The sequence below is a fragment of the Mauremys mutica genome, chromosome 1 (assembly GCF_020497125.1).
Source record: "Mauremys mutica isolate MM-2020 ecotype Southern chromosome 1, ASM2049712v1, whole genome shotgun sequence".
In the NCBI taxonomy this organism is placed as follows: domain Eukaryota; kingdom Metazoa; phylum Chordata; order Testudines; family Geoemydidae; genus Mauremys; species Mauremys mutica.
Window position 1 is genome coordinate 352,168,807 of NC_059072.1, and position 20,766 is coordinate 352,189,572.

At 52.7% G+C, this 20,766-nt stretch overlaps 1 protein-coding gene across 2 annotated transcripts in view; it reads left to right on the top strand.

Moving 5' to 3' along the window:
• The first annotated feature begins 2,096 nt into the window (after positions 1 to 2,096).
• P2RY2 (purinergic receptor P2Y2) overlaps positions 2,097 to 20,766 on the top strand; it is a 43,563-nt gene continuing 24,893 nt past the window's right edge. For both annotated transcript variants that reach the window (XM_045021839.1, XM_045021853.1), the window contains exon 1: positions 2,097 to 2,357. The gene's annotated coding sequence lies outside the window, so the exon portion shown is untranslated. The remainder of the gene's footprint in view (positions 2,358 to 20,766) is intronic.

A 20,766-nucleotide genomic window follows, 5' to 3' on the forward strand; every position in this document is an offset into this window, starting at 1 on the left:
ATGTTTCACACTTGCTGTCTGGTCACCCTAGTTGGCTCAGGCTTGCCGGGCTAAAAATGGCAGTGTAGACGTTTGGGCTCCAGGTGGAGCTTGGGCTCTGACACCCTCCTCATTTGTGGGGTTTCAGACCCTGTGCTCCAGCCCAAGCCTGAATATCCACAGTGCAATTTTTAGCCCCGCAGCATGAGGCCTGTGAGCCCAGGTCAGCTGACCCGGGCTAACCGCGGGTTTTTTATTGCAGTAGAGCTAGTGTGCTGTACAGTCACATCTCACCTTGCCACATGCTAATGAACCCTGTAGTTGAGCCCTTAATCAGGTCCCCCCTTGTTTGTGGGGGTCTTTCACACAGCAACTGGGAGGGGATTGTCTTAGGAATTCCGGGCTAGGTGTAGTAACTGAACCTTCTTTTACCTCTTTCTTTTTTTTTAAATTGGCCACCATGGATTTCAAGTTCCCAGAGTCCCTTTACGGTTGAAAGTGAAATTTTGGCGCTTGAATGTATTGGCTTTGCAAGAACATTGGAGTTAGAAATTAAGTGAAGGTATTATAAACCCCCTGCTTGCCATGTAAGTCATGGCAAATGTCTTCCCCCATAGTAGTGATATGGCACAAATCTTTTAAACTAGGTCTCTGAGCTCCCACACAGATTATATGTCTCACACTTGCATGATGCTTGTATAATGTCTCCCTTGCTAGTCCAGTTTGGTCTGGTCAGCTGAGGTTGTCCATCTGGTTCAGTAGCATTTATACCTGTTTGTTCTCAATACAGACTGGGACCAAAACCCCAACTCTGAGTACCCTGATCTGAGTATTGGTAGCCACAGCCATTCAAAAATTGCGAGCCACACCTCTGCAAAATCATGACATTGGCTTAAAAGAATCACAGGATTTTTACAAATAATAATTGTTGAGTCCTTTTTATTTGCCTTCTAGGTTTTGAACCTTCAGGGTACACTCAGGTCACGTTTTCCCACTTTCCTCTGCAATCCCAAGGGCTAGAAACCTCCTTTGCTTTAAACGAAAGCAGAGATTCTTGTGAAATAGCATGACTCCAGAAGCTGGGTCTTTAAGAAAAACACCAAATATCATGAGACTCACGATAAAAATCATGAGCTGGCAGCATGGTAAGCACTGCATACACGTGAGAGAGTGAATAATGGATTTTTTAGTTGAAGAGGTTGAACCAAAAAATCCAAATAATTCCAGTTCAACTGAAAGCAATTTTTTCCCTGAAAGTTTTCATTTAAACAAAAACTAAAAAAAAAAATTTTAAAAAATCATTTTGAGTCAACTAGAAATGAATTTCCTTTCAAGTGTTCTTTTCAAATGGCTGTTCTGGGAGTATTTTGCCCTTTTTTGGGTGGCTTTTTTTAAACTGGCCAAATGTCAACTTGAAACCCTGTTCAGAATTGAAAAGTCAAAACAAACGCTTTGGTATGAAACACTGACTCTTTTGAATAATTTTTTTTTCAATCGATACCTTCTGCTGAATTTGACCGGAATTCAACAAATAGCTTTTGGGACTCAGAAAATGCTTTTATCAATGAAAAACCTATTAATTGAAAAAAAAAATGCATCCCACTCTATGCACGAACGTGGTTCAAATTCATAGCCTGATTCTGGATTTCACACATCTGTATAATCCACCCCCCCAGATCCAAACACCCACACTCTTTGCAGTCAGAATTTTAGTTTGCAGGATCTGCATTTTGCAAATGAACTGGGGACAGAGGAAGCATTGGAACAGCCAAGAAATCCTGGGTGTCCTAAATCTGGACCCAGAATGGGTGTCTGGAGCCCCCTTCCATTTGGTTCGGACTCCACCTTGCTCAGGGAAAGCACTCCAGAAAAAAAGTCCGCTAGGCTTTTTTTGGTTTGCTGGCTTGCTTTATTACATCTTCCCATCATTCCCTTGCTAGGTCATCTCAAACTAGAACAAAACTCGTCTTTGCTCTGACAGCTGGAAACCGGTTTGATTCTCATATTTATTAGAGCAGGACTAGTGTGGGCTGGCTGGGGATGGCATCACTCTGATTGCAATACATTCTTCTACACCAGCACGCCTCCTCGGCTCGCCAGTAGGCTTGGCCGAGCTGTGAAAGCAGTAAGCAGAGTTCCCCCCTCCCAAGCACAGGGTGAGCTTGCCTTGACAGGCAGGCACTCGTACAAGCTGCTGCTACTCCCAGTGTGGAGGCTCTTACAAATCAGGAAGGAGGGGAAAGTGATAGAGAAACAACAACACCAAAAAACTCCTCTAAAACAGCTGAGGATGAAAGCGATCAGGAAGAAAGCAACTTGAAGGCAGCAGGAGGAGGAGGAGGACAACGATTTTCCTAGAAACCTGGAACAGCAAATCTGTGAGTGTGTGATTGTAATTTGGTAATCTGTACTTTCTCTTTCTTCCCCTATTCAGATTTGTCTGGGAGTGAGGGTTCACAAACTCACAAGGGGGCACAAAACCAAGTTACATTTAGTTCCCTGGGAGTGGGGCGGGGGTGCAGCACCCCCCTGTAATTGCTGTCCCTTTGAGCTCCAGGATTTATCTTTCGTTTGGAGAGAAAAACTAAACATTGAGGGGATTGTGCTGCCTGAACATTGGACCCTGCTTCTGCGTGTGTGTCGGTGGGTGTGGGTGGGTGTGTGCACATGCACACACTCTAATGCTAATCACAGGGTGTAACTTGTTGCTGATTGTCTCTGTCCTAACCTGGATCCCTTTCTAAGAATAGGATCTAGGAGAACAGAGGCCAGCTTTTGTCCTTCTCCTCTCACTTACTGCCGTGTGGGTCCATTTTTATTTATGAAGGGGAGTGAAAACTGAGTGGCAAGGTCAGCCAGGGACTGCGTCAAACTGCCCTGCCTTGACTGAATGACATTTCCAAGTTCAATCATGAGGAGTGAGGTTTTAAAGCCCTCCCTGAAATGCACCCAGCTGAACAGAAAGACCCATTTGAAAAACTCCCCTTTCATATCAACCTGCAGCCAGAGAGGTCCCTCCCCCAGCTCTCCCCACTGTCAGGGCAGGTTGGCAGCCCTGGGTAGCATGATTGCAAACATGCCCTCGTCTCACTTGGTAACTGGACATGGTGCATTGGGCTACTTATTGCCGTTGCTCTGCTGTCACGATCCATTGTTAGAAACAAGTTGGAGACCAAAGGAGGGAGAGACTGACAGGGTGTGGCGTGAGGCATTGGGCGCTGCTCAGGTCAGCGGGAAGGGGTCGATATTGTGATAGGCTGTAAATATTTAGCAGGTCACAAAGCAGTGGCAGGTGCCACTCAGCCATGCCAGTGTAAACTGGGAGGCGCAGCCCTGAAATCAGTGTGTGACTCCGGATTGATGAGTGTAAGGTGCCACTCAGCCATGCCAGTGTAAACTGGGAGGCGCAGCCCTGAAATCGGTGTGTGACTCCGGATTGATGAGTGTAAGGTGCCACTCAGCCATGCCAGTGTAAACTGGGAGGCGCAGCCCTGAAATCAGTGTGTGACTCCGGATTGATGAGTGTAAGGTGCCACTCAGCCATGCCAGTGTAAACGAGAGGAGAGGGGCTCAGTGTGGCTGTAGTTCTGCTGCACCCTTCTTGACCTGCTTCCCCCACCAGAAAAGAAAACAATAATAAAAATAAACACCGGGTTTGCTTATCAGTTTCATTTCCTCTGCTCCTCAGCTGCCAGTTGAACCCCTGAACTCTTTGATAAGAGTGAAAGGTAAAGGCAGAAAATTGGTGGCAGCTGGAGTGGGAAATGCAGTGGGGGAAAGAGGTGCCAGAGCAGTGGAGCTGCGGGAATGGGAGCAGAGAGGAGGACTGGGGCAGTAGGTGAGTGAACAGTCAGGTGTGTGAACAGCTACATCTGTTTGGCTGGCTTTGGGGGGGATCTGTTCCTGCTTTCCCCTGAGACAGCAGGAGGAAGCTGGAACAGGATAAGGGGCAAGAAAGCAGACCTATTCGTTGCCTCCACCTATGGCATCTTGTCATGAACCAGGACGATAAGCTTTTCAGGGCAGGGACGGTCTACGCCATGTTCGTGCAGCACCTAGCACATCCCTTTGATCTGCGAGCAGCTCTCAGTGTCCCAGTGAAGAGGAGGCCTCTAGGTACCTGAGACCCATTCAGCTCAGTAAACAGGCAGTGGGAGGACAAAGCATATGTAACGACTGCCTGCTTGGCTCTTACCAGGATGAACCTAGATGCTTCAGATGAGAGTGAAGAGCATAAACGGCTACAGCTTGAGCTAAAGAGCTGACCCCCTTAACCAGCCGCTGCAGTAGACTTGTAGCCTCTGTGCATCAGGCACATAGAGAAACACGGAACTAGAATGGGGCAAAAGAATTTTGATGTACGTTTTTCTGTTGAAACTGAAATGTTTTGCAGAAACGTATTTGTTGGGATGGTTTCTGGGGTCCAGGATGTAATTGAGAGAGAGAGGCCACCCCAGAACATCCTGGTTGGGGGCAGGGAGAGAAGGAAAGGTGACAGAGATGGCCAGAAGAGCCTAGTGGTAGGGCACTCACTTGGGATGTGAGACCCAGGTTCGAGTCCCTGCTCTCTCCTGCGAATCAGGCAGAGGCGGGTGCACAAACAGGTCTGTGTCCCTGCGCAGTTATTGCTGCTGCTGCTGCTGCTCAGTGCTGGAGCGCGCACCCCCCTCCCCCAAGTGTGCCAGTAGCGTCCCAGTGTACCACAACTTGGTGCGTCAAGAGCTAGGCTTGTAGGCGCTGGCGGGTGCCAATCACTGCTCAGACACTTGGCCAAGGGAAAGGAGATGGCTGCAAATATTCTCAGTGCAGAGGTTTAGACAATCGCAGTTCAAAGGGAACAATAACGGGTCTGGTTTGGGCCTGGGGGAAGTCAACGTGAGTGTCGGGGCCAGGAGCAATGGAAGCTCCCTAAAAGTGGGGGACCCAATGGCACCCAAACCGTGGCCCGGCCCCCCCATGCTGCCCCTTCTCCCTGAGCCCCATCCTTGAGCCATCCCTGCACTCTGAACCCCCGTCCTCATGCCGCCCCTTCCTCCAGAGATCCTGCTCCTGCGGTGCCTCTTCCGCCCTGCTCGCTCCTCTCCACCCTTCCCCCTCCTCGCTCGTCCTTACGGCCAGTACAGAGTGGCTATCCCTGGCCCGCCCCGTTCCAGCACCCCAGGTCAGGGCTCTTCAGGATCACGGTCTGCGTGCGCCCTCTCGTCTAGTCTCTATTCAAGCAAATAGGCACTTTCAGGTTTCCAGGCCAGGCTCACCTTCACTGCAAGTGTTAGCACGAGCTAGTACACTCGGGTTACTGCATCGGAGCTAGCCCCGCTCGAGTGAGAGCGCCCACACCGCCAACCAACCCTGGAGCTACACAGCGTGAAGGCTGGAGCAGCCGAGTGATGCTGGGTTGTTGTAACTCCAGCTCTTGCCTCTCCGCTGTCTTACTAGCTTGAGTATCAGCTCCCCCCGCCAGCTGGCGGCCTAGCTCGTGGGAGTTTAAAGCACCATTTAACTCAAGCTAGAGATTTTTGTGTGTGGCCGGGTGTTGAGTTAGGGGTAACACTCCAGTTCTGACTTGAGCTAACCGTGTTGTGAAGACACAGCCTTAGGTGAGCGTCTCTCACTGGGGTCCTGCCACTGGGTGCGCTGCTCACCGCTCCATAGCACCTCCTGCTGGCTGCTCTGGGGATTAGCTCTTTCAGCCTGACGCCCTCTTCTTGCGGTTCCTCAGCCTGTCGTCTTGCTCTGGCTCCTCAGGAGCTGCGGCGCCTCATCCTCATGGCTGAGCCCTCCGGCCAAGTCACGAGAGTCCTGCCTTTCCCAGGTGCTACCAGTCTTCCACGCCATCCCAGGCATCCCTTACGTCCACTGCCCTGGCCGAGCCGCTCCCGCAGTGGCTTGAACAAAGAGACCCAGACAGTCTTCAAGTTCACGGCCCAGATTGTGCCACTCATTCAGGGGCTGCTAGGGGAACCCAGGTCTGCCCTCGACTGTGGGCTCCAGTCCCGGGGCCCTGTCTCCAGCAGCCAAGGTCTGTGTTAGCCCGAACCTTCCTGCCGCTCCCCTGGATTGCTTCCTACCGTGCCTATCCCAGGCTCGCATCCTCTGCCCTTCCAGCCAAACCCCTCTCGCCTGGCTCCGCTAGACAGACCCTTCCTCTCGGGGCCAAAGCTCCTTCTCTCCCTTGTCCCAGGGAGAATGACGGCAGCCCTTCCGGCTACCAGCTCCTGGGTTTTATAAATGCCCTCACCTGTTCCTGCACAGGTGAGCGCTCCTCTCGGCCTAAATATCCCCCAGCTTGCAGTCTGATAGGTTAATTGGCCTGCGTTAACCCCATCACAGGCCCCTCCACACCGGCTCTCTCCCCAGTCACTGCTGCTCCCCATAAGCAGGGCCGGCTCTACAGTTTTCGCCGCCCCAAGCAGCGCACCGAATTGCCGCCGCGGGTGGGGCAGTCCGTGCGCCCTTAGGGCGGCAGGCGCGTTTCCGCGGCGGCGGCAATTCGGCAGCAGCTTCTGTGTTTAGCTGAAGCCGCCGCGGACAGCTAAACATAGAAGCTGCTGCTGCCGAACTGCCGCCGCCACGGAAACGCACCTGCCGCCCTAAGGGCGCACGGACTGCCCCACCCCCCCGCGGCGGCAATTCGGCGCTGCTTGGGGGCAAAACAGGGACTGCCGCCCCTTGCAGAATGCCGCCCCAAGCACCTGCTTGGAATGCGGGTGCCTGGAGCCGGCCCTGCCCATAAGACCCACCCAGATAGGGTGACCAGCCAGCAAGTGTGAAAAATGGGGACAGGGGATGGGGGGTAATAGGATCCTGTATAAGAAAATGACCCAAAAATTGGGACTGGCCCTATAAAATCGGGACATCTGGACACCCTACACCCAGACCTGTCCCCAGCTGTAACATTCGACAGTCACTGCTCTGCACTGCCCCTGGGGGGCTTTCTTTGCAGCTCCTGGCTCACCATGCACCTGCTTCTTCCCAACAAGAGTTCGGCCCTTCCCGGATCAGGACCCTTCCCCTTAGCTGGTCAGGGGAAAGGGAAGTGCAGTGGAGAGGGCGTTGATGGGAGTTGTAGTCCCCTGCTTAGCAGATCCATCACACTTGCTCCTTATCCTGCTTTTGTTCCACACTTGGCTATTCTAAGATGTCTCTCCCATTCTTGTGCTTTTTCGCAAAAAACCTCCGAAAGTCCTTGTTTTCATTCCACACTCACAGGCTCCTGTTTGGTCAAACTCTCAATTATCCGAATGGCTCGGTGTCACCAACGGAGTTACGGCTAAATGGGAACCTACATTAGCCCACAGAACGTCTGCTAGTTCATTATGAAATAATAGTGGAGCTAAAGTACCATTCTGAAAAGAAATGACCAAAGTGCATGGAGTAATGCACGAGCCTCGCATTGCTTGTCTTAAATGGTTTTGTCACTTACCTATTCATTCACAACATTCAGTAATTCAAATGGGGCTTCCCGTCACCAGTGGGGATTAGCAATGTATTTTTATTAATAACCTCCTGCACACAACTATATTAAAAGCCACACTCCATTAGAACTTTTAACCTACTTTCTTTCCCTGGGGTGACTTGGCAAATGTACTGGGTCTTGCACTCTTCAGCCTCTTGGCAATTTTTACACCACTATAATGTCGTCAGTTTCAGATGAGTTCATTTTAATTTACACCAACATAAATGAAATCAGAACGAGGCCCATCATTTCTAACCAGGCTAATCAGACATTTAGTTTGCTGTTGATCAGGGACAAGCATTGGCACAGTTTTGCTTAACTGAAACTTCTGAGTAAGCTACCAGAGTTAGTGAATGCAGCGTCGATGGTGTTCCACATTTGCCAGGGCAGCTTTTTTGTCTAAGTATCTTATTTCCCTTTCTGCTCCAATCTTCTGTCCACTTGATTATGAAATGACTTGGGCAATCTGCCATTCCCTCTGTATTCAAAGGGAGCAATAAATCTCATCCCAGCTCTGAACAAACCCCCACATATAATTACTTGATAACATTCCAGAGGTGATGTACTTTGTGGCATGAAAAATCATCCACACTCTAAAATGTTCAGGGATTTCACTTTTCACTTCAACTAATAAAGCTGATGGATCCTTCTTCCTCCTTTATGTACACACAGAGATCTTTGTCCTCCTTTCTCATAAGTTCATCAGCAAACATTCCAATTAAATGAAGCATATGTCAGCATCTGGAGGGCGAAAGCTTTGTAAATGAGTCTTCTTGAGTCCTGGAATTATTCCACATCTCCTTTCCAGGCGAAAGGGCTAACGTACGTACAGCAAGTGTTTATAGAGAACAGGGGAAGTAAGGCACTTAAGTATGTTTTACTAGTCCACCAATGATTTATTTCTTCCTGCCCATACAGAAGAGGAGATTATCTCTGGATAGTAACACAAGTGTAAAAAAAAATAAATAGGTTTAGCTGATCACTTAAGTTGTCACCATTTTTGTATTCGAGGCCCTTCTTAATGTTCACATCTCCCATGAGGCCCACAGGAAGTGTATCAATCCATCATTATTAGTGAATATTCATTAAAAAATAAAAATTGATCTATGTGAGATTCCAATCGTCTTCCAATGAATAGTACCATGAGTCGTCCCACTGAAGTCAATGGAACTGATGCATGGTGCAGCTAAATCAGGGTATCAGAATCTGACCCTAAGATATTTCTGTGGCAATCTGGCCCTAAGATATTTCTGTGGCAATCTGGCCCTAAGATATTTCTGTGGCAACTGCTTCCATAGAGCCTAAGCACTGCTATCGGTCACTTTACCCCAGCTTCCCTGCTTCTAGCACATGGTGAGGGCCATATAGCAGGGACCGTTGTCCTGATGTGCTCTATACAGCACAGTGCTGAAGAGTCACCTGCACAAATTGTGCTTGTGCCTTTTTTGGCATATGAAGAAAGAGGCCCCAAAAGACATTTTTAAAGTTTTCCTCCCACCTTAATGTTATTTTTACTAGAGATGGGTGAAAAATGATGTGTGTGTGGGGGGTGGGGGGGGGAGTCACAAAAACGTTTTTGATTTTTTTTTTTAATTAAAAAGCATCTTCAGTTTTTTACAAAGATTTCTACCGGTTCTATTCCATGTGCAATGGCAAGTCTGGTTGGGGCAGAGAACTTTTTGGGAGTCCCACTGCACGTTCATTGTGAGCTCATGTAATCAAAGGGCCAGGTGTATTGAATCTTTAACATAGTTGCCTTTTCTCAAAAAGGTAGTCAGGCATTGCAGTTAAATAGTGTTTTATATATATATATAAAAATTAAACATATTGACTACAAATCTCTCCCCCTCTCAATTGCTCACACTTCATTCTCTTAATTTATATACCATAATTTCAAGCAGTCATCACAGAGTCTTCCAGGCAGACAAAACTGGATTTCTAATGTAAAACTCAAGCAGAATCCTTGATTAGAAAGTCTTTCCAGCTTTCATTATGTCACAAAGAAGCATAAAGGGTCACAAGCCCAATTTCTCCCCGTTTTATAATGTTTGCAAGTCTTAAATGACACTGAACTTCCTAATACAATAGAATGGCTCAGTTTACAGGGCAGAGCTCTGCCACACAAGCTGAAAAGGGAATTTTATTATGCAGGTAGCTGTGTGGGTGGGAAGTTCAGGAGTCGTCACAGCAGCGGTGACAGAAGGTGAGATGTTAAAGAATAAGTATTGCTCAGAACAAATGAAAGAGGAGAGTTGTTTTCATTGATTCTGTGTTGAGTCAGTCAGAACCTGCTATGTTGTGAGTTTCCAAGACTCATATCTTCAAATTAAATTAAAATAAACCAGATTAAGGCCACTTTGATTCTGCATGAGAGAGTCAACACAAGGGCTTAATGCACTTTAACTACTCCACTTTAAATTCATATCTTTTGTTAATTCAGATTAACTCTCTTTAGCATCCCCGTGTAGACAAGCCCCAGAATCATGCTGTCTGGTTCAGGAATTAGAACGAAAGGGGAAAATGTGTCAGATTCAGATGCCTAGGGATTCCCCCCGTGTAGAAGCCCAGGTGGCACAGATCTGGCTCTGTATGCCCATCATACAGCCTTTGATGTAAGGGGTTAATTAGTGCCCAGTGTGATATTGATTCACGTGATGCGGACACCTGACCACTGTTCAGCAATGCCCTGGCACCTGCAGGGTTGCAGCCTCTCTCTGGAAGCATATCTGCAGCTGCCCATGCTCTTCCGGCTCGCTGTGATTTCTGTGCTGTAGTCACCCCTGGAGGTATTTATGGGGGTGCTTTAGGTTTATTTTACCAATCGCTTTTCAGATTTATCTGCTGATGAACTTAGTGTCTTGGGATCCAATAAGAACAGGTGTCAGGAGAGGCAGAGATGGGACAGCCCCAGAATCTGCCTGCCTAGACCTGTGGAGACTGAGTCAGCTCCTCTCCATTTCCGGAGTAACAGGAAAAGATAAACACCGCTTGGGAGAGGAAGGAAGGGGACGACCTGGCATTCTGCTGCCATGGCCTGGCTCCACTGATTGGTCCAACCACACTATTTAAGTTAGAAGGAGGCACAGGAAGCTTGTCTGAGCAACATGGTGATTTCCTGTTGTGGCTGCACCTGTATAGGACCCTGCCTGTGCCTGCCTCCTGACCCTAACCCCAACCCCGTTCCTGCTTCCTGTTCCACTCCTGGCTCCTGCCTTGCCCCTGCCTTTGCTCCTGTTTCCACCGTGGTCCTGCTCCGTGCCTGATCCTCCCCTCCCCTTCAGTTCCTCCCTGACGCCTCGCCTCCAGTCATGGTTACCAGTTCCGACCCTGGCCTCCGGCTTCTGACCCTGGCTCTAGCATTTGCCATCTGACCTCGGCTCTGACCCTCAGCTTCGATGCCTGGTTCTGACTCTGGCTCGACCCCTGGCTCTGGCAACTGGCTGTTGACTCTCATACTGACCCTTGGCTTTGTTTCTCAACCTGGACCCCTGCTCCGCCCACTAGACCCTGACTCCTGCTCTGAGTACGAGGCCAGATCGCTTACATCCCGCTCCGGAACAGCAGGGAGGTACATCCGGGAACTAGTTCAGGCTCCTTGATTCAGTGCTGGCTTGGGCCTGGCATTGGCGCAGCCATGAAGCTGCTCCGACTTACCTCAGTGGAGAGCTGATGTGACAGAGCCCTGCTCACATTGGGCACCAGCTCTGCGCACAGCAGCCCCGGGGTCAGGCGAGCGTCTAAGCCCACCCCCATCCCCATGCGTCAGAGCCAGCGCTCCAGCCTAAGCGGCCACTTCAAAGTACTGTCTACCCAACAGGTTTTACAGCGCTAGGGCGAGCTGTGCTGACCCAAGTCTGCCGACCCGGGCTGGGAGGCTCACCTCCGCAGGCTATGTGTGGACGTACGCCTCAGCACCTCCAGCACAGCCTGTGCTGCGCGCAGTTTGGCCAGACCCTAGGCTCTGAGCAGGAATGCTGCATGTATTTTCCTCCACCGCTGGGTCATCATTACTGTTAGTTCAAGGACATTTGCAAAAAAGAATAGGCAGGGTCTCGGACTGAGTTTTCCCTACAGTAAATAAGTGACTTTGAGCTGTCTGGTCCGAATTAACCAAGCAAGATATGAAAATGCTGGATGCTGGAGCAGCCCAACTCTCTGGGAAAGGTCTGGGGCACTCGAAGTGCGCTCTTAACCCATGGTCTCAGCTGTAATTCAACGCAGGCAGGCTCTGAAGCCCCGACCAGTGCTTAAAGCCGCTTTCTCGCTAAGGAAATTTGCCAGGGGTCAATGGGGTGTGTGTGTGTGTGATTCCCCTCCAGTTTAAATGAAGCCAGCCACCATAAAGTGCGTCAATTTAAAATCTGCAATGTAAAGCCACTGGAAAGTGCATTTATGTTTGGCTGGAAGCATCCAGCCACAAATGCACCTGATTTCTTTGTTGCGTGAAGAGAGATTCCAGGCAGCCGAATGCAGGGCAGGTCGATGTCGGGAAGGGTTTGTTTTGGTGAGACTCTTGTGCTTTCCAGCTCATTCAGCTGCGTCGGTTCCCTGAGTTGTTATGACTAATGTGGATACAAAGGCCACGACAATGGATTACGAACACATTTCATGTGCCACAGACTTTTACCCACAGACTTTCCCTGCTCCAATATTTGCAGCCCTTGTGTCGTTGATTATGCCCAGAATGTCACTCATTTACTATAGCAGAGCCAATGACAAAATGGAATTCGCTAATATAAATAATGCAGCCAGGCCAGAGCTGCACCCTTCAGCCCCTGTACTGAGCACATCCGAAGTCCAGGGGGTGTTTGGATCTGGGGTTCTGGTTCAGTCCGTCGCAGGCCAGTTAGGCAGTTGGGCTTTGCAGCAGAACATTCCCCAACTCTAAGGTGTTTATTATATCACAGTAGCACCTAGAGGCCCCCACATAGTAGTGGTCAAGACAGTGAAAGGGTGGGTGGGGAAACTGAGGCACAGTGAGGTGACATGATTTGCCTAAGGTCGCACATCAGAGTGGAGACTAACACCCAGTCTCCTGACTCCTATGCTAGTGCCCCGTCCACCAGACTCCTGTTTACACTCCCCCATTTGCTCTGGGCCTGTCTCCAGCGCACAGTCTGGCAACCCTTCACCTCTCAAAATCAGGGGCCGCAGGTTTGTATAATCTTTGTTGGTGCCCAGAACAGGTCCAAACCCCACTGCCCCTCCCCCCTCACCTGTCTAAGGCTCTGGGAGGGAATTTGGGTGCAGGCCCTGGGCTGGGGCAGGGCGTTGGGGTGTAGGAGGGTGTGCAGGGTGCAGGCTTTGGGCGGGAGTTTGGGTACAGGACGGGGTTCAGGCTCTGGGAGGGAGTTTGGGTGCAGGGTTGGATTGGAATGCAGGAGGGGATGAGGGCTCTAGAAGGGAGTTTGGGTCCAGCAGGGGTGCAGACTCTGGGTTGGGGCAAGGAGATGGGGTGCAGGAGAGGGTGAGGGATGCAGTGCTTACCTTGGGTGGCTCCCGAAAGCAACCCACACACCCCTCTGGAAGCAGCTCCTAGGCAGGCGGGGTGTCTGTGTGCCGCTGCCCACATGCACCACCCCCGCAGCTCCCATTGGCCACAGTTCCCCGCCAATGGGAGCTGCAGAGTTTGCACTCAGGGCAGGGGCAGCACATGGAAATACCCCACCTCCCAGGGCTGCAGGGACATGCCGGCCGCTTCCAGGGTGGTGCAGAACAAGGGCAGGCAGGTAGTTGCCTTACCCTCGCTGCGCTGCCAGTGGTGGCAGCCCCCAGGCCCTTTTAAATCACCCTGGGGCGGGAGACGCTCTGGGGAAGGTGTACGGGGGTGGCAGGCGGGGCCTGGGGAGAGACTCAGCCCCGAACATTGGTGGAGCCAGGCCCCCAGGCCCTAAATATTCCTGGAGCACAGGCACCACAGGCCCATATAACTCGCCGCTCCTGCTCAAAATGTTGGTGAGCTTTGGGACCAAACACTCTCCCTGCTCCCAGTGGAGGGGTTTGCAGGGCTGCAGGTCCAGCTTTGCACCTGGTGTTGCAGTTACTTCGTTAGACTCTTCGAGCTCTTGGATAGTTCCCTCCCCACACACACCCCCGGTCACAAAGCAGGCCTCGTGTGTGTTCCCCGGACCAGCACGGCCTGATGTCTGGCAGAAACCCATGGGCAAGCTGAGGTCATTCCACTGCTGAGATGAAGGGGGAGTGTCTGGCACCACCTGAAAGACACTTGGCTGGAAGGAGTGTTATTCCGTGGTCTGTGTGAAAGGAGCTAGTGGTCTCCTTCTAGTCTGTAGCTGGCAGCTGCCCACATCACACAAACCGCCCCTACAATTGGCACTAGTTGACCCCTTTGCTGGCAGAGTTAGCAAAGAAGCTGAGGGAACAGCTCTCTGGGTCGGAGAAACGTAGGGACTGTCGGACACAATACAGAGCTCGCTGCTTACGGTGCTCCCCCAGGACAGGGGGCAACACACTGGTGGGAGCGGTAGACCTGGCTGCCCTGTGCTGGCCCTGTTCTATGGAGAAACTCAGGGTTTTATTCTCCAGGGCTGTCGATCCAGCATCACCGGAGCTTTATCCAGGCAGGTATCTGCACTCAGACATCGCCCAAGCATTAGAGGTCACTCCATTGTGCCTCGGGCCAGGAGGTCATGGTTTTTAGATCTGCTTTATGCTGCTTGGTTGGGATTCTTGCAGTGCTTGCTGCAATGGCCACATTGTCCCTGCCACGCCTGCTCCCTCCTTCCCTTTAACACGTAGTCCTGCCATGAGTGCAGGGGACTGGACTAGATGACCTCTCGAGGTCCCTTCCAGTTCTATGATTCTATGGTTCTCGCAAATGCTCAAGGAGCCCCAAACTGGCTCTGTGCATGGAGGAGACCAATACCCTTTCCACTGGCTCCCATGTTCCATGCATGGAAGGAAAGTCCCTCACCCCACGTATTGAGCATGGGAAGGGAGGGCCCTATAGATAGGTCCTTACCCCAACTTCCCTACAGCTCCAAGCATGGGGGTAGGTCTCTTCTATACCCAAGCCAGCTGCTCCACTCACGGGAACTTCCGGTTCCGCTTCCGTCGCGCCGCGGAAGAAGGACCTTCTGCAGACGTGCCGCGGAAAACAGCAGCAGGCAATTGAGCAGCTCAATGCCTGCCGCTGTCGCCTGCGGCATTTCGGCAGAGAGTCCTTCTTCGGTGGCGCGATGGGAGTGGAACCGGAAGCTCCCGCACGCCCCGTGGGGAGCGCACAAAATGCCGCCCCCCGAATTCTGCCTAGGGCGCCAGATACTCTGGCGCCGCTCCTGTCTGTCTTATTATCTGTCCCTTTTCTGATGATTCCCAACATTCTGTTTGCTTTTTTGACTGCTGCTGCACATTGAGTGGATGTTTTCAGAGAACTATCCACAATGACTCCAAGATCTTTCTTGAGCGGTGACAGCTAACTTAGACCCTATCATTTTGTATGTATAGTTGGGATTATATTATGCCATGTCCATTACTTTGCATTTATCAACATTGAATTTCATCTGCCATTTTGTTGCCCAGTCGCCCAGTTTTGTGAGATTATTTTGTAGTTCTTCGCAGTCAGCTTTGGACTTAACTATCTTGAGTAGTTTTGTACGATCTGCAAATTTTGCCACCTCACTGTTTCCCCCTTTTTCCAGACCATTTATGTTGAATAGGACTAGTCCCAGTACAGATGAGGGGCAGGGGGTGGGACACACCACTATTTACCTCTCTCCATTCTGAAAATTTACCATTTACTCCTACCTTTTGTTTCCTATCTTTTACCTGGAGCGCCTGGCAATGCTTTTAGGATCATCTAAGGATCCTTAGCCTTTTGTTATCTTAATCACCCTGCCTCTGTTTATAAATAAGTTCCCTGTCCCCAAGGCCGGAAGCTGGGAGCAGCCCAGAAGTCATCACATTTCACACTCAGGGTGTGCTGCTCTTAAGAGCTCCATCTGAGGCCAGAACAGACCTCCAGTATGAAATTCGGGGGGGAGGGCACCCCTGAGTGCCCAACAATGGGTGTGCTCTAGATACACCAACAACGCTAATGTGGAGACCACCAGAGGCCACAGACAGCCATGCTGAGCCCCCAGTGCAGGGCCAATGGCTGCTGGACATTTCACAGCTAGGGCTGCAACTGGCTAATTACACAAAACCGAATGCCCTTGTTCTGCCCCCTTTCCCGTCTGAGGCCCTGCCCCGACCCCACCCCTTCTCCAGGGCCCTGCTCCCACTCATTCCATCTCCCCCCCCCATCGCTCGCTCTACCCCCACCCTCACTCACTTTCACCGGGCTGGGGCAGGGGGTTGGCGTGCGGGAGGAGCTGTAGGGTGCGGGCTCTAGGAGGGAGTTTGGGTGTGGGAGAGGGCTCAGGGCTGGAGCAGGGAGTTGGGGTGCAGGCTCTGGGAGGGAATTAGGGTGCAGAAGGGGCATGGAAGGACCCCCCGCCGCCGAAGACCCAGAGCAGAAGAAGCTCCGGGGGCCCTGGCCCCGCGAGAGTTTTCCGGGGCCGCCAGAGCAAGTGAAGGACCCTGCTCCAAGGGCACCGAAAAAGTCTCGTGGGGGCCCCTGTGGGGCCTGGGGCAAATTGCCCTACTTGCCCCCCCCCCCAGGTGGCTTTGCCTGGACCCCCACGCTGTGCGGGGAGCCCCGGCAGAGCTGAGCTGCATGGGGTGCAGAATGCACTGCCCAGATATTGCCTCCTCCTTCCCTGCAGCCGAACTGTACCTGTTCCACCAGCTCCAGGCTCCCCGTGTGCAGGGTGCAAGATTTGCTCCTGTGGGCAAGTGCCAGCCCCAGTGCATACTGGGGAGTTAGAAGGCAGGGCTTTGGCAGGGGGTGGGGGTGGGAATTAAGAGGGAGAGCAACAGAAAAGAACCAGATTCCCCTCTCCCCCTTCCCTGTGCCTGTGAGATCGCTGGACCGACAAAGGCCTCTGTCCAGTTCTGGGAGTGGGGTGTTTAATGCACTCTGGCCACTGAAGTCAATGGAAAAATGTCCATCGACTTCAATGAGCTTCAGACCAAGCCCCCTCGAACACCCAGGGCCAGGGTCCGACACCTTTGCTCACACTGAGTAGCATCTCGCTGTGCCGTTAGTCCCAACGAAACAAACGGGGCTGTTTGCAGAGGGAGCATCTGCGTCCAGCCCACATTAAGCTCAGCACCAATGGGGCATGTGCTCCCCCTGCACTGCTGCTTGGCCTTGGGAGCACTCTTGCTCGAAAGCATCCCACAAGCCAGCTGCTGCCAGAGACTCGTCTCACCCCTAGCATTAGCATCTGCTGGGTTTGTTTGTATTGTACAGAGCCAGATGGGAGCGGTAGTGCCCCCCCCCCACAGAGCAGGGAGAGGAAAGGGATGGCGGGGGTCAGCTCCGCAGTGCCACGTATTCCTTTGCCTCTGTCAGAGGAACGCGTCTCCCACTAGCTCACCCCAGCTGACAGTTCTGTGCATGCAAATGCAAGTGAACTGCATTGGGCCCTGCAAGCATCTGTAGAGGTGCAGAGCAGTGGCCGATAGCCAGTTGTTGGGGAGAAAGGCTGAGCAGCTGGGAAAATTTCAAGGCTCTCCGAGTAGGATCGGATTGGTCTGTTGGAGAAGACAGGCACCCTAGCATAGAGAGATGAGAAGGGACCTGAAAATAGCCAGAGGTAGGGAGGCTGTTCCTGTTCATGAAGCCAGTGCAGAGATTGAGATACTGCCCCCACCCTCTCAACTGCGGAGGGGCCCGGTGGGAGCAGAAAGAAAAGGGACAATGAGGGTAAGAAATGGGCCCCAGGAGGTCACATAGATAGTGGGGTTTGTGGTGGGTGATAAATCCGTGGAGGGTCATGGAGAGGGGGTCACATGGGGAGTGGGAGGTGGATAAGTCCATGGAGGGTCATGGAGAGGGGGTCACATGGGGAGTGGGGGAGGTGGATAAGTCCATGGAGGGTCATGGAGAGGGGGTCACATGGGGTGTGGGGGAGGTGGATAAGTCCATGGAGGGTCGTGGAGAGGGGGTCACATGGGGAGTGGGGGAGGTGGATAAGTCCATGGAGGGTCGTGGAGGGGGGGTCACATGGGGAGTGGGGGAGGTGGATAAGTCCATGGAGGGTCATGGAGAGGGGGTCACATGGGGAGTGGGGGAGGTGGATAAGTCCATGGAGGGTCGTGGAGAGGGGGTCACATGGGGAGTGGGGGAGGTGGATAAGTCCATGGAGGGTCATGGAGGGGGGGTCACATGGGGAGTGGGGGAGGTGGATAAGTCCATGGAGGGTCATGGAGAGGGGGTCACATGGGGAGTGGGGGAGGTGGATAAGTCCATGGAGGGTCAGGGAGGGGGGTCACATGGAGAGTGGGGGAGGTGGATAAGTCCATGGAGGGTCATGGAGAGGGGGTCACATGGGGAGTGGGGGAGGTGGATAAGTCCATGGAGGGTCATGGAGGGGGGTCACATGGGGAGTGGGGGAGGTGGATAAGTCCATGGAGGGTCATGGAGGGGGGTCACATGGGGAGTGGGGGAGGTGGATAAGTCCATGGAGGGTCATGGAGGGGGGGTCACATGGGGAGTGGGGGAGGTGGATAAGTCCATGAAGGGTCATGGAGATGAGGAGGGTTTCTGAAATGGACAGGAAGAAAATGAAGGTTTTCCCATGACAAAGGCAATGAGCTGCTCCTTCCGGGTACACTGGAGAAAATGAGTCATTGGACAATTCAGACAATTATTATTATAAAGCATTCACACATGCACTAGATACTTCACAGGAGACACATGAGAGACAGGTGCTTGCCCTGAATAGCTTAGCATCTAAGTGCTGGACTTGCCAAGAGGGAACATGCCCCTGGGAAGGAGATGGCTGGGAAGGGACACGGGCTACAGATAAGGCTCTGCAGATGTCAGGTTAGAGAGACATATGTCTGGATGGTATGGATTTTTATATGCCTCATTTTGGTAGGGGACTATGCTGAGGTGAGAATTTTTAGGAGTGAATTGAATGAGGTCAGGGTGGAGTACAGAGAAACAGATTTTGGGTGGCCATTGCCAGGGGCGGCTCTACCTTTTTGACCGCCCCAAGCAGTCATGCGCAGGAGGCGCCCCGGAGCCGCGGGAGCAGCGGACCTCCCGCGGGCATGACTGCGGAGGGTCCGCTGGTCGCGCGGCTCGGCTGGACCTCCCGCAGCTGCGGACGGTTCGCAGGTCCGGCGGCTCCGCTTGAGCTGCCGCAGGCATGCCTGCAGGAGGTCCAGCTGAGCCACGGGACCAGCGAACCGTCCGCAGTCATGCCTGCGGGAGGTCCACTGGAGCCGCGGGACGAACGCCCCCTCCGCAGTCATGCCTGCGGCAGGTCCGGTCGTCCCGGGGCTCCCGTGGACCTCCTGCAGGCATGACTGCGGCAGGTCTGCCGGCCCAGCCTGCCGCCCCCCCGGGAAAGGGCCGCCCCACGCGCGTGCTTGCCGCGCTGGGGTCTGGAGCCGGCCCTGGCCATTGCATGGAGGAAGGCACAGAGATGTTAGACAAAAGGAGCATTGAGGAGAGTGCCCTTGGTGGAGCAGAGCGTTGGGGGGGGGATCGCAAGGAGAGCAGGTTAGAGATACAGGCAGGGGGTGTATGATCAAGGAGAAGAAGTATGAATAGGATGCACAGCATGATGGAGGTGTGACCCGGAGAGGGGGCTGGAGGTTGGACAGGGACTTGAAGCAACAGGCAAGAATTATTTTGGATTGGGTGGCATGAGGTGAGGTCAGTGTCAAAGGGACCCAAAAGGAGGAGATTGCAGGGGAAGGGCTCATTGAAATTTTCAGGGAAGGACTTGGGGAGTCCAGAAAAGAAGGAACCACAGGACTTGAAACAGGAGGAGAAGGTGGCATGGCTGAGCGTTCTGTCCAAGGAGTGGTACTGGCTGAGGGAGACGTGACGGTGGCCGCAGCCGGCAAGAGTGGCCAGATCAAAACATCCTGAACTTTGGGAAAATTGGGATCTAACTTTGCAGCCTGGGCCCAGCTCTGTGTAGTAGGCGGATTCAGAGAACCGGCAGCTGTGGGGGTAAGGCAGACTCTGTAGTCCAATCCACATAGCCTCTTGCAGTAGAGATGAGCACGAGCTGAGGATTGACATGGTGGAGTTTGGTCTGAGGATGCTCCTCTGTATAAGTCTAATGAGCAGGAATTACTGGAGCATGCTCAGGTCCCTGAATGAGCCACATAACCCAAATTACCTTACCCCCAAACTCTTTTTCCTCCTGTCCAGATGAGGCTGTGTAATGTCAGAACTTTCTGAATATTATTTTTGGTTACTGTGGGTTTTAACTGTGGTCTCGGAGGAGGAAGAAAACATGCAGGCTGCTTGGTTCCCAGGGCTCAGATAGTTCCTCATATGGCACCAAAGTACTGGAAATGAAAGCAGAGAAGACACCATGTTATCTGGGTCCGTGTTTTACAGGGAGACATTAGTGCCAGGGTGGGCAAACTTTTTCGCCCGAGGGCTACATCGGGGTTGCGAAACTGTATGGAGGACCGGGTAGGGAAGGCTGTGCCTCCCCAAACATCCTGGCCCCCCATCTACCTCCTCTCACTCCCCACCCCCTGACTGCCCCCTGAGGACCCCCGACCCATCCAACCCCCCCTGCTCCTTGTCCTCTGACTGCCCCCTCCCAGGACCCCCTGCTCCGGGGACCCCACCCCCTATCCAACCCCCCTGCTCCCTGTCCTCTGACTGCCCCAACCCTATCCACACCCCCACCCCCTGACAGGCCCCCTGGGACTCCCACGCCTATCCAACTCCCTCATTCCCCATCCTCTGACTGCTTCCCCAGAACCTCGGCCCCATCCAACCGCCCCCTGCTCCCTGATTGCCCCCTGGGCCTCCTGCCCCTTATCCAACCCCCCTCCCCCCGCTCCCCATGCCCTCCCCATGCCGCTCAGAGCAGCAGGACTGGCAGCCGCACGGCGAGCTGAGGCTGCGGGGGAGGGGGGACAGCAGGGGCGGGGCGGGGGCTAGCATCCCGAACCGGGCGCTCAAGAGCCAGCCAGGATGGTCCCGCGGGCCGGATGTGGCCCACGGGCCGTGGTTTGCCCATTTCTGCATTAATGGATCTGCTATAAATTGAACATGGGTTGTGGATGGTTTTAGCCTTACGCTCAAAGATCGCAGTAACAGCATTTGCAGTTACCAGGCCAGATTCTGCTCTCAGTGGCACAGGCTTAGTGACAGTGAAGTCCAGGGAGTTACTCTGGATTCACACCTAACTGAGAATTTATTAGTATTACAGGTGCAGAAAGATCCCTGGGTCACAGGCAACTGGGTCCACGGGCAAACCTCTGTTACCAGCTTTGCCCAT